Raw genomic sequence first — 12,455 nt, forward strand, 5'->3', positions numbered from 1 at the left:
AGTGCGTGGCTGTGTATGAGTAGAGCAGTGTGTGCCCCTGAAGGATTGTAGGTGAGTGCCTTATTTGAGAAGAGTATTGGGGGCCCCTGAAGGCTTGGAGGTGCACAACCCTTATAACACTGTGCAACACGTGATGCACTATCCTCTTAACTCTCTGCCACTTGCACTGAACTACCCTCATAACCCAGTGCCACCTGCACTGCAATGCCCTCAATCCTGTGCCACCTGCACTACCCTCATAGCCCTGCATCACCTCCACTGCACTACCCTCATAACACTGTGCCATCTGCACTACACTACCATCAACACATTGTGCTGCCTGCAAATCTATCAATCAATCAATCAATCAATCAATCATTTGTAAAGCGCACTACATACCCACGAGGGTCTCAAGGCGCTGGGAGGTGGGGGCAGGGGGCCGCTACTGGTCAAACAGCCAGGTCTTGAGTATCTTCCTGAAGGTCAGCAGGTCTTGGGTCTGTCATAGGCTCAGTGGGAGGGTGTTCCAGGTCTTGGCGGCGAGGTGGGAGAAGGATCTTCCGTCGGTGGTTGTTCTCCAGATGCGAGGGACGGTGGCGAGTGCGAGGTCAGTGGACCTGGCGGTTGGGGATGTAGAAGGAAAGTTGCCTGTTGAGGTAGGCTGGGCTGGTCTTGTGGAGTGCCTTGTGTGCGTGGATGAGGAGCTTGAAGGATATCCTCTTGTTGACAGGGAGCCAGTGCAGGTTTCTCAGGTGGGGAGTGATGTAGCTGTGGCGTGGTACATCGAGGATCAGTCGTGCAGAGGCGTTTTGGATGCGTTGCAGACGTTTGATGAGCTTGGTCGGGGCTCCCGCGTAGAGGGCGTTTCCGTAGTCGAGTCTGCTGCTGACGAGAGCCTGGGTGACTGTTCTTCTTGTGTCTGTCGGAATCCACCTGTAGATCTTGTGGAGCATGCGGAGGGTGTTGAAGCAGGAGGAGGAGACGGCGTTGATTTCCTTGGTCATGGAGAGCGTTGAGTCGAGGATGATTCCCAGGTTGCGTGCGTGGTCGGTGGGTGTCGGGGCTGTGCCCAGTGCCGTCGGCCACCAGGAGTCATCCCAGGCTGAAGGGTTGGAGCCGAGGATGAGGACCTCCGTCTTGTCCGTGTTCAGCTTCAGTCGGCTGATCTTCATCCAGTCGGCGACGGCCTTCATTCCTTCATGAAGGTTGGATTTGGCGGTGATGGGTTCCTTGGTGAGGGAGAGGATCAGTTGGACGTCGTCGGCGTAGGAGATTATGTTGAGGTCATGCTGTCGGGCGACATGTGCAAGAGGGGCCATGTAGATGTTGAACAGTGTCGGGCTGAGGGAAGAGCCCTGGGGTACGCCGCAGATGATCTCGGAGGCTTCAGGTCGGAAAGAGGGGAGGCGGACGCTCTGGGTTCTGCCGGAGAGGAAGGAGGTGGTCCATTCCAGAGCCTTGTCTCTGATCCCTATGGTGTGGAGGCGTGTGCGTAGTGTGCGGTGGCAGACAGTGTTGAAGGTGGTAGAGAGGTCCAGGAGGATGAGGGCCACGGTCTCACCGTTGTCCAGCAGGATCCTGATGTCGTCGGTGGCGGCGATGAGGGCAGTCTCAGTGCTGTGGTTACTGCGGAACCCTGACTGGGAAGGGTCCAGGATTCTGTTTTCTTCAGGGTATCGGGTTAGCTGTCTGTTGACAATCTTCTCGATGACCTTGGCTGGGAACGGAAGCAGGGAGATGGGCCGGAAGTTCTTGAGGTCTCTTGGGTCCGCCTTGGGTTCTTTGAGTAGGGCGTTGATCTCGGCATGTTTCCAGCTCTCTGGGAAGGTCGCGGTCTCGAGGGAGAGATTGATGACGTTGCGCAGATGGGGTGCGATGAAGCTGCTGGCTTTGTTGAATATGTGGTGTGGGAAAGGGTCTGACGGGGAACCGGAGTGGATTGTGCTCATGGTCTTGATGGTGCTCACTTTGGCCCAGGCTAGAAGGAGGTCGTGGTCGATGGTGTGCGGAGAGTCTGTTGTGTTGATATCTGTTGGGGCTGTCTGGGTGTTGAAGCTGTCGTGGATGTCTGCTATCTTGCGGTGGAAAAATGCGGCGAGGGAGTCGCACAGGGCTTGCGACGGCAGGATGTCATTGGTGTTGGAGCTGGGGTTTGAAAGTTCCTTCACGATGTTGAAGAGCTCCTTGTTATTTTGTGCGTTGTTGTCTAGGCGGTCTTTGAAGGGGGTCCTCTTGGCAGTCCTGATGAGGTGATGGTGGTTGCGGGTGGCATCCTTGTGGGCTGCGTGGCTGCCCGGAGTCTGCTTACTGTGCCATTTCTTCTTTAGTTTCCGGCAGGCTCGCTTGGAGGTTAGGTGAACCAGCTGGCCCTCTTGCTGGTGTCTCTGTAGGAGGGTTTCTTCAGTGGGGCGAGGGTGTTGGCGCAGTCGTCGATCCAGCGTCTGAGGTTGTGGGCAGCGTTGTTGGTGTTGTAGAGTTCGATGGGTGGACTGAGAGCGAGGTTTGCGTGTAGTTGGTCTTCGGTGATTTTGCTCCAGCAGCGGCGGGGGATCTGTTGGGTGTGGTGGTGTGTGGTGGGTTTCTCGAAGGTGAAGTCGATGCAGAGGTGGTCGGTCCAGGGGAGTTCAGGGGTTTGGCTGAAGGAGACGTGGGAGCTTGAGGAGAAGACAGGGTCGAGCGCGTGGCCAGCGGAGTGGGTAGGCGTTGTGGCGAGTTGCTTCAGTCCGAAGTTGGTGAGGTTATCGATCAGGGTGGTGGAGTTGCTGTCGTTGTTGTTCTCAAGGTAAAAGTTCAGGTCTCCGAGGAGGATGTAGTCGGTGGAGGTCAGGGCGTGCGTTCTGATGAAGTCAGCGATGGAGTCGCTGAACTGGAGTCGGGGTCCGGGGGGTCTAGTAGACAAGGGTGCCTCTGAGGGTGGAGTTGGGGTCTGTGTGGATCTGGAAATGCATGTGTTCGGCGGTGCTGAGAGTGTCGTTGGTGCTGGTCGAGACCCTGATGCTGTTCTTGTGGACGATGGCTACCTCACTACCCTCATAACACTGTGCCACCTGCATTACACTACACTCGCCGAACTGTGCCACCTGCACAGCACTACCCTCATAACACCATGCCACCAGCACTTCACAACTCTCATAACACTGTGCCACCTGAACTGGACTACCCTCATAACCCTGTGCCACCTGCACTACACTATCCTCATAATACTGTGCCACCTACAATACACTTTCCTCATAACACTGTGCTGCCTGCAATGCACAATCCTCGATCCCCCTGTGCCACCTGCAATGCATTGCCATCATAACACTGTACCACCTGCACTACCCTCATAACACAGTGCCACCTGCAATGCACTACCATCATAACAATGTGCCACCTGCAATGCACTGTCCTCAAACACCCTATGCCACCTGCAAAGCACTACCCTCATAACCCTAGGCCACCTGTACTGCACTGCCCTCAAAACACTGTGCCACCTGCAATGCACTATCCTCATAACACTGTGCTGCCTGCAACTCACTACCCTCATAACACTGTGCCACCTGCACTGCAATACCCTCATAACACAGTATCATCTGCAATGCACTATCCTCATAACACTGTGCTGCCTGCAACTCACTACCCTCATAACACTGCACCACCTGCACTGCACTACCCTCATAACCCTATGCCACCTGCAATGCAATATACTCAATCCCCTTGCCACCTGCAATGCACTACTCTCATGCCACTATGCCATCTGCACTGCACTACCCTCATAACACTGTGCAAGCCTGCCCTCATATCATTGTGCTACCTGCAATGCACCACCCTCCTAACCCTGAAACACCTGCACTGCAGTACCCTCATAACCTTGCACCACCTCCAACATAACACTGTGCCACCTGCATTGGACTACCCTCATAACACTGTGCCATTTGCACTACACTACCATCAACACACTGTGCTGCCTGCAATGCACTACCCTCATAACACTGTGCCACCTGAACTGGACTACCCTCAGAACCCCATGCCACCTGCACTACACTACCCTCATAATACTGTGCCACCTACAATACACTATCCTCATAACACTGTGCCACCTGCAATGCACAGTCCTCAATCCCCCTGTGCCACCTGCAATCCACTACCATCAACACACTGTGCTGCCTGCAATGCACTACCCTCATAACACTGTGCCACCTAAACTGGACTACCCTCAGAACCCCATGCCACCTGCACTACACTACCCTCATAATACTGTGCCACCTACAATACCATATCCTCATAACCCTGTGCCACCTGCAATGCACTACCATCATAACACTGTGCCACCTTCAATGCACAGTGCTCAATACCCCTGTGCCACCTGTAATGCATTATGCTCATAACACTGTGCCACCTGCACTGCACTACCCTCATAACACAGTGCCACCTTCAATGCACTACCATCATAACAATGTTGCATCTGCAATGCACTGTCCTCAACCCCCCCCCTTTACCGCCTGCAATGCACTACCCTCATAACCCTAGGCCACCTGTACTGCACTGCCCTTATAACACTGTGCCACCTGCAATGCACTATCCTCATAACACTTTGCCACCTGCAACTTACTATCCTCATAACACTGTGCCACCTGCACTGCACTACACTCATAACCCTATGCCACCTGCAATGCAATATACTCAATCCCCCATGCCACCTGCAATGCACTACTCTCATACCACTGTGCCATCTGCACTGCACTACCCTCATAACACTGTGCAATCCTGCCCTCATATCACTGTCCCATCTGCAATGCACCACCCCTAACCCTGCACCACCTGCACCGCAGTACTCTCATAACCCTGCAGCACCTCCAACATAACACTGTGCCACCTGCACTGGACTACCCTCATAACATTGTGCCATGTGTACTACACTGCCATCAACGCACTGTGATGCCTACAATGCACTACCCTCATAACCCTGTGCCACCTGCACTACACTACTCTTGCAGCACTGTGCCACCGGCACTACACTACCCTCAAAACACTATGCCACCCGCACTTTACACCCCTCATAACACTGTGCCACCTGCACTGGACTACCCTTATACGCCTGTGCCACCTGCACTACACTACCCTCATGATACTGTGCCAACTACAATGCACTATCCTCATAACTCGGTGCCACCTGCAATGCATTGCCCTCATAACACTGTGCCACCTGCACTGCACTACCCTCTTAAAACAGTGCCACCTGCAATGCACAACCATCATAACACTGTGCCATCTGCAATGCACTATCCTCAATCCCCTTTGCCACCTGCACTGCACTACCCTCATAACACTGTGCCATCTGCACTGCACTACTCTCATAGCCCTAGGCCACCTGTACTGCACTTCCCTCATAACACTGTGCCACCTGTAATGCACTATCCTCATAGCACTGTGCCTTCTGCAACTCACCACCCTCATAACACTGTGCCACCTGCACAGCAATACCCTCATAACACTGTGCCACCTGCACTGCACTACCCTCATAACACTGTGCCACCTGCAATGCACTATCCTTAATCCCCCATGCCACCTGCAATGCACTACCCTCATAACACTGTGCTGCCTGCAATGCACTATCCTCATAACACTGTGACCCTGCAATGCACTTTCCTTAATCCCCCATACCACCTGCAATGCGCTGCCCTCATAACTCTGTGCCACCTGTACTGCACTACCCTCATAGCCCTGAACCACCCACATTGCATTACTCTCAAAACACATTGCCACCTGCACTGCACTACCATCATAACCCTATGCCACCTGCATTGCACTAGCCTCAATCCCCCATGCCACCTGCAATGCACTACCCTCATAACACTGTGCTATCTGCTCTGCACTACCCTCATAACACAATGCCACCTGCAATACACTACCCTCATAACACTGTGCTATCTGCTCTGCAATAACCTCATAACACAATGCCACCTGCAATGCACTACCCTCATAACTCAATGCCACCTCAAATGCACTACCCTCATAACACTGTGACCCTGCAATGCACTATCCTCATAACACTGTGACCCTGCAATGCACTATCCTCAATCCTTGTGCCACCTGCAATGCAGTATCCTCATAAACCTATACCACCTGTAAAGCACTATCCTCAACCCCCATGCCACCTGCAATGCACTACCCTCATAACACTGTGTCATCTGCACTGCTCTACCCTCATAACACAGTGCAACCTGCAATGCACTACCCTCATAACACTGTGATACCTGCACTGCACTACCCTCATAACACAGTGACCCTGCAATGCGACTATCCTCAATCCCCGGTGCTGCATGCAATGCACTACCCTCATAACCCCTGTGCCACCTGCACTGCACTGCCCTCATAACCCTGTGCCACCCACACTGCATTACTCTCATAACGCAGTGCCACCTACAGTGCACTACCCTCATAACCCTATGCCACCTGCAATGCAGTATCCACAATCCCATGTGCCACCTGCAATGCACTACTCTCATAACACTGTGCTATCTGCTCTGCACTACCCTCATAACACAATGCCACCTGCAATGCACTACCCTCATAAAACAAAGCCACCTCAAATGCACTACCCTCATAACACTGTGACCCTGCAATGCACTATCCTCATAACACTGTGACCCTGCAATGCACTACCCTCAATCCTTGTGCCACCTGCAATGCAGTATCCTCATAAACCTATACCACCTGTAAAGCACTATCCTCAACCCCCATGCCACCTGCAATGCACTACCCTCATAACACTGTGTCATCTGCAGTGCCTTACCCTCATAACACAGTGCAACATGCAATGCACTACCCTCATAACACTGTGATACCTGCACTGCACTACCCTCATAACACAGTGACCCTGCAATGCATTATCCTCAATCCCCCATGCTGCATGCAATGCACTACCCTCATAACCCCTGTGCCACCTGCACTGCACTACGCTCATAACCCTGTGCCACCCACACTGCATTACTCTCATAACGCAGTGCCACCTACAGTGCACTAACCTCATAACCCTATGCCACCTGCAATGCACTATGCACAATCCCATGTGCCACCTGCAATGCACTACCCTCATAACACTGTGCTATCTGCTCTGCACTACCCTCATAACACAATGCCACCTGCAATGCACCACCCTCATAACCCTGTACCACCTGCACTGCAGGAACCTCATAACCCTGTGCCACCTGCACTGCATTACCCTCATAACACTGTGCCACCTGCACTGCACTATCCTCAATCCACTGTGCCACCTGCAATGCACTGCCCTCATAACACTGTATGATCTGCACCGCACTACCCTCATAACACTGTGTCATTTGCACTGCACTACCCTCATAACACTGTGCCACCTACAGTGCACTACTCTCATAACCCTGTGCCACCTGCAATACACTACCCACATATCACTGTGCCACCTGCAATGCACTACCCTCATAACCCTGCACCACCTGCACTGCAGTACCCTCATAACCCTGTGCCACCTGCAATGCACTATCCTCAATCTCCTGTGCCACCTGCAATGCACTAACTTCATAACACTGTGCCACCTGCAATGCACTATCCTCATAAGCCTATACCACCTGCAATGCACTATCTTCAACCCCTGTGCCACCTGCAATGCCCTACCCTCATAACACTGTGCCATCTGCACTGCACTACCCTCATAACACAGTGCAGCCTGCAATGCAGTATTATCATAATACTGTGACGCCTTCAATACATTACCCTCATAACACTGTGCCACCTGCAATGCACTGTCCTCATGACACTGTGCCATGTGCAATGCACTATGATCAAAACACTGTGCCACCTGCACTGCACTATCCTCAATCCCCTGTGCCACCTGCAATGCTCTACCCTCATAGCACTGTGCCAGCTGCACTGCACTACCCTTATAAAACTATGCCACCTGCAATGCACTCCCATCATAACCCTGTGCCACCTGCCCTGCACTACCCTCATAGCCCTGCACCACCTCCACTGCACTACCCTCATAACACTGTGCCATCTGCACTACACTATCATCAAGGCACTGTGCCACCTGCAATGCACTGTCTTCATAACACTATGCCACCAGCACATCACAACCCTCATAACACTGTGCCACCTGCACTGCACTGCCCTCGCAGCACTGTGCCACCTGCACTGCACTACCCTCATAACACGATGCCACCTGCACTTCACAACCCTCATAACACTGTGCCACCTGCACTGGACTACCCTCATAACCCTGTGCCACCTGCACTACACTACCCTCGTGATGCTGTGCCACCTACAATGCACTCTCCTAAATCCCCCATGCCACCTGCAATGCAGTCCTCTGAATGACACTGCAACCACACACATGACTGCCTCACAGTGTTGCTCCAGCACACAGCACTACTTCCCACAAAGCACTGTTCCACTGGCACTATACACCTGCTTGTGCTCTATACCAGCTGCACTGCACCTCGTAGACAGCACTGCTTCCCACTCAAAGAAGTGCTTCTTACTAGAGGCGGGAGAAATATGCTGCCGGGTGCCATGGACACACCTTTGCACCATAGTGCAAGGGTGTCTCCATGAGGCTACCCTAGGTTTTGTACTGGAAGGGAAACCTTTCAGTAGAAAATACCGTGCCTAGACTAACTTGAAACCTTTTCCCTCCTTGCATGTCTGCTGTACAGTGCAGCGTCAGAAAAGAAAGGAGAAATGAAAGCATTCCACCATCATAGCGCCTATCTGAAATGAGCGCTATTTCTCACGCTAAAACCTGTCTACTTTTTTAAGTAAATAGGCTTGGCATCAGGAAATATTGGGTGGTTGCATGGGAACGCCCACGCACCACCCATGGTACGACCCCTTGGCACTAAGTAATGCAAAGTGGCGCTATAGTCTGCTATGCGCTACTTTTGACTGTTTTACAGCACTAAACAAGTTTAGCGCTGGAAAGTAAATCAGTAAAAAATGTTGTGCATCCTTTTGCATCACTTTTTGTGTTAAACTTAGTAAATAGACCCTTTCCGGCTCAAAGTCGGCTCAATGTCCTTTTAGACTAGACAAATCACTTACTTTCCCAGTTCCTATGAAAATGACCTTGTGTAAAGTAACTGGTGCTCGCTTAAAGCACTCTAATCCCTTTGGGTCCAGTTGGCGCTACATAAAACTGCACAAAGAGTTAAAAACAAAGGGGCATATCTACAAGGCGGCGATATAAAATTATCGCTGCTTTTGTGGCCGTGTTCGGCCAAAAAGTGGCGATAATTTTATCGCTTTATTAGCAAGGTCACGCTGTCGCATGAAACCTTTCCTTAGCGCCTGAATTCCTAACGCCCATCTTTGCATCTCTAATGAGATGCAAAGTGGGCGTTCCTGCCCAGGATAACGGGAGAAATGTCGCTTAGTGACATTTCTCCTATTGTCAAGCCTCACGCAAAGCAGCATAGCGACAAGAAAAGTAGCGATAACCTCTGTTATCGCTACTTTCCTTACGCCTGCTTTGAAACTGACTTAGCCATGATATCCTATGTAAGGTGGATATCATGGCTAAGTATGGGGCATATCAACAAGGACTTTATCTCTGCTTTTTTGGCTTTAAAAGCCAAAAAAGCAGAGATAAAACTAGCACCCTATCAACAACAGGGTGCTAACACGCAAATTTGCATGTTAGCACCCTTTTACTCTACGCTTCCCCTTGCATCTCTAATGAGATGCAAAGGGGGCGTTCCAGAGTAAAATAATAGGAGAAATGTCGCTAAGCGACATTTCTCCTATTATCAAGAATGACGCTAACCCTGTTAGAGACAAAAAAAGCAGCGCTAACCGCGGTTAACGCTGCTTTTTTACGTCTGCTAATTTTCAGACTTAGCCATGATATCCTATGGAAGGAGGATATCATGGCTAAGTTTGCCTGTCCCTATCAACAAGGTAACGTGAGATTATCGCTGGGTTTCCAGCGATAATCTCACGTTAGCCTGTTAGCGTGTAGATTTTTATCGCTATTGAGATAAGCGTTGCTAATAGCACGCTATCTCAGCGATAAAAATTCACGCTAGCCGGCGATAATTATCCTCACGCTAAGAGCGCTGAGCGATAATTATCGCCGGTTGTTGTTGATATGCCCCAGAGTGAGGCCCTATCAGCAAGCTATCGCCAAACTTCGTGGGATTATCGCTGGGTTTCCAGCGATAATCTCACGTTTGGCAGTTAGCGCTAGGATTTTTATCGCTTTTGAGATAAGCGTTGCTAATAGCACGCTATCTCAGCGATAAAAATCCACGCTAGCCGGCGATAATTATCCTAACGCTAAGTGCGCTTAGCGATAATTATCGCCGGTTGTTGCTGATATGCCCAAAAGTGATAAGATTAACAAAAGGAAACACAAATCGTTGACACACATATGCAGGCATGGACTGGCCTGCAAAGAAACGTGTCCGTGGCTCTGAAAGGCTAATCCACTGAGGCGAAGCCTGTCGAATGCCAGGGGGCAATTAAAAGATGCGCCCCCTTTATTCAACAAAACCCAATGAGGCCTTGAAGTCAGGCTTGCTGTCCCGGTCTAATATCAGAATAGAGTCCAGTAGAGGACAAACATTCACCTACTGCTGAGGAACGGGTGAGGTATGACCCGCTCAGGCTGCGACTAGGACACCCTGCTGAGATGGTGCATGTGGGAGTGTTTAGAGGTACAATGACTCGGACTGCTGTGAGTGGAGCGCAGGAATGACTCCACGGGTCGCATTAAATTATCGAGTGGATAAGTGAGATAACAGGCAGTTTGTCACTAATCTTCGCACTTGTAGTGGCTGATTTGTATAAAATAAAACCAGAAAAACTGGATCCATTGCAGCTCCCCCGCTTAAATTGTGGGATCTTGAGCAAATATTTTACTTCGTAGCACTTACTGAACACACGGCACTAACCGGCACAGACCCCCCTGCTTGTGAGGACCCCCCCCCACACACACACACAGAGCCCCGCCTCTCGGTGCTCACCAGCAATGCCCTCCCTGCCCCACCCAGATCTGCCCTCGCGCGCCTTCTCCCGCTTCACCAACGAGAAATAACAAATCAACCAGCAGGGGTGGGGGCTCGGGGGCCTCGCCCCACCCCACAACACAGAGATGGGAGATAAGGTGAACCCCGCCCCCCCCCTCTAAACAGACACCCCACCTGATGGAGTGGCGGGAAGGTACCCGCCACCCAGAGACCCTTCTACAACTGCCCCCACACACCCTCCCCCACCCCCTGTCGGCATCCCACGCACAGGACAAGGTACTTCCTGGCTCCTTCTCCAAGGGGGTCTCCCTTCAGTCAGTTAGACTTGCCCAGCCCCCCACCTTGGGTGCCCCCTCCTGTTTAATGCGTTCTGGAGCTGAGGCGCTTTGAGGCCCATTAAAGCGCTGCTGGTGGCTTTGTACCTCAGGCCTCTGTGCACGTGTGAATCTAATATATTTATTTATTTAAGGACTTTTATAAAGCGGGCACGTCTCCAACAAGCATTTGCAATGCAATAGGTCTCGCATTTACGCGGGTATAAGCTATTGGCATTGTAAATGACAATGTCTTTTATTTATGTTTTAAAAAAGGCATTGTTATTTGCAATGTCAATAGCTCAAACTCGCGTAAATGCGAGACCTATTGCATTGCAAATGCTTGTTTTTTTAGCAACCTTACACTAACTATTAGGAGTCTAACTTATATGAATTGCAAGTAACAAAACAGCTGCTATAAAAAAGCAGTAACCCACTGAGCTACCTGCCTTAAATACAACTCTGTGATCTGCATGATACAAGGTGTGCTTTGCATGGGGCACATTAACCCTCTATACCTCATTAGGAGGAGCCAAAACTGCCACTAAACACAACTCAGATCTCTCCAGCAGGTACATTCATCACCCACATTAACTTGACATTTTTATTATCGGCTGGGAACACAAGGAATTCTGAAACCTCAATGGGGTAAAGGCACCCGGGGCTGTTTCCTAGAGTCAGCCATGACTGTCAGGCTCAAAGCCAAATCATTTAGGCATTACTCCCTAACCCTAACACGACGCGCACAAGCACACTTGGGTCTGGAGAGGCGCGGCGCTGGTGTGTCACAGCATGCGAGAGCAGCTTTCACTTTATTCCTGTATTATAATATGAGACGTGAGAAGCAAACATCGGCCGTGGTTATTAGTTACTCTTTTTCTCTCTCCAAAGACCTGCATCTCCCGCCATCCACCGAGCATTTGTCACCCTTTGATGGCTCTATCCCTGGAGGGAGCGCTAGAAGAAATGTGAAATGATACTGAAGGTGCAGAGAGGGGCTGTATTGAGGACACAAGTTCACGAGCTGAATAATAAAGGGGCAGCAGACCTAACACGCTTTACATTCCCTCTGATATATAATAAAGCGTTATTTTCTCCGTGGTGTGCACGTGTTTGCCCCACCTCTCTGTGCCGAGTCAGGGCTAGTCACAGTGAGCCATGCATGGCGGCCAAATCCAGG

This window comes from Triturus cristatus, chromosome 11 (assembly GCF_964204655.1).
Source record: "Triturus cristatus chromosome 11, aTriCri1.1, whole genome shotgun sequence".
NCBI lineage: Eukaryota > Metazoa > Chordata > Amphibia > Caudata > Salamandridae > Triturus > Triturus cristatus.